Below are 2,338 nucleotides of genomic sequence, written 5' to 3'. Positions count from 1 at the left end.
TAACTTGGTTTCCCACCGACACTTCAGTTTCATGGGAGGTAGTTTAGAGTGGTGGATCAGAGGGCAGGCTTGGAAGATAGATGACCTGGGTACATAATTTCATATCTACCAATTATGAACTGTGGGGCTGAAACAAACCACTAGGCCTTCTCAAGCTTCAGTTTCTTTGATCTATACCAAAGGTTGACAATATTACCTGCCTCATAGGCTTATGGAAGGAAGTAATTTACTCTTTTCAAAGCACAATCCTTAACACATAACATATATTTAATAAATGCCAGATATTAACATCAACAATAAAGTCTGGGATTGATACACTTTGATTATGATGTTATTCTTTTTTTTTTTTTTTTTTGCCAGTCCTGGGCTTGAGCTCAGGGCCTGAGCACTGTCCTTGGACTTTCTCAAGGCTAGAGCTCTACCACTTGAGCCTCAGCACCACTTCCGGCTTTTTTCTATGTATGTGGTACCGAGGAATCAAACCCTGGTCTTCATGCATGCTAGGCAAGCACTTTAACCACTAGGCCAAACTCCCGGCCCCGATGTTATTCTTTTTAAGCTCACATATTGTCATTTTAAATAAGTTTGAATTGCAGCATCTATTATATAAGAGCTCGTGAGCAATGGTTATAGTTTATACTATGAGTTTAGATGTTTTAACATCTAAATGAAAGTTTTCTTTGTAAAAGCATCATCATGATCATGAACTATATAAAATTTTGCTTTGGGGCCAGGAGTTTGGCCATGCTTGCCTAGCATGCAGGAAGACCTGGGTACGATTCCTCCATATCACATATTTAGAAAAAAAGCCAGAAGTGGTGCTGAGGCTCAAATGATAGAGCTCTAGTCTTGAGAAAGTCCAAGGACAGTGCTAAGCTCCTGAGCTCAAGCCCAGGACTGGCAAAAAAAAAAATTCTCATTGTAGGAATTAAGGAATGAATCATCCCTGAAAAGATAAATTACTAGGTTATGCTATAGGCTTAATTTAATTAATCAGCACATGTGTTTAAGAAAATCACTTGCCACCAGTGTAAAGCTACAAGAGACAGCAGAACATGAACTTAAATGTGATAATGATTATATACTGCCTTTTCTGCATCTTACTGTATGTAAACCCTATATCTAGTGATTTTTCAAAACTTATTTACCTGTACTTTATACAGACAATAATGTGAATGGCCTCATATTAAGCTGTTTCTTATTAAGACACACAAAAATTATTGAAGTGAAATAATTTGACAAAGGGTCCAAAGTCAGTGTGTAACCTATATAAGTCCTTAAAGCTCATTCATATAAGTGATATAAATCACGGGACTAATTTCCAATTTCTTGTCCAAAGTCAACTTCTGTTTTTTTTTTGTTGTTGTTGTTGTTTTTTTAGACATGGCAGTGCGGGTTTAATATACATATATGTAGAATATATATGTACACACAGTTAGCACGGTCAGGGTAGGGAAAGGCATCTTGGGTCAGGCAGGCGGCTGGGCTGGGGTCACTCATTGTACTCTAGTGATTTGGCTAGAAGGCTTCCATAGAAGCCCAAAGGGCCCAGGGTGTCAAGTGAGAAAGGTTACCAAGTTCCTTCCTCGATTAAATTGGGAATGGGGATCACTACTTGACAACTTCTCTTCTCTTTGGCTTGGGGTGTTCTAGACCTTCCTCTTCTTCCTCCCCCTTGCTCAGGCTTTCTTCGGTGGGGGAGCCAGTTTGATGATCTCTTCCTCAGAGGGCTGCCGGATAATGTCTTTGTACTTCTTGGCACTGGGTATATGGGTTAGCTTAGTGTCCAGCTCATCCTCTTCAGAGATCTTTAGCACTCGGGTTCTGTAGTCAACCACCATAGTGAGTAGATCAGGGCGGCGGGAGATCTCAAAGATGTGCTCAATATAGGAGAGGTTGTCTTTGTCCAGTTTGTTGTGACTCTCCAGGAAGCTAATCCAGGCACTGCCTGTAGTGATCTCTTCCCTCTTCTCACTGGGGATATCCTCCTTGCAGGCTGACTTGAGCTGTTCCAGATCTTCAAGCGTGATGTTGTTAGTCAGGTCCTGGAGGAGAGTCCCATACTCGGCCATGACGCCTCCGGAGCTGAGAGCTCAGGGCGCGGCCACTCGGGGTCCCCGGTTCCTAAGCTCACCTTCTGTTTTTATATCTTTGAAATTTTATAGTCTTAAAGTCTAAGATGAAATATTAAAAAAATAAATGTTTTCATTTGTTGAGACACTTAGCTCACAAATTTTCTTGTGGTTTTTTTTTTTAAATATTGGAGACAATATATAGTGATTCAAACCATGATTTCATCATGGTTTAATTTTTTTTTCTTTTTTTGGTTGGTTGTAGG

General features: G+C 40.2%; 1 pseudogene; it reads right to left on the bottom strand.

Annotated features, from left to right (window-relative positions):
- Positions 1-1,390: 1,390 nt before the first annotated feature.
- Positions 1,391-2,124, bottom strand: LOC150069311 (astrocytic phosphoprotein PEA-15 pseudogene; annotated as a pseudogene).
- Between the last annotated feature and the right edge of the window lie 214 nt (positions 2,125-2,338).

The sequence above is a fragment of the Megascapheus bottae genome, chromosome 1, assembly GCF_031878675.1.
Source record: "Megascapheus bottae isolate mThoBot1 chromosome 1, mThoBot2.hap1, whole genome shotgun sequence".
Taxonomy (NCBI): Eukaryota; Metazoa; Chordata; class Mammalia; order Rodentia; family Geomyidae; genus Megascapheus; species Megascapheus bottae.
Note: the sequence above shows the minus strand (reverse complement) of the source record. Positions and strands in the feature narration are given on the sequence as shown.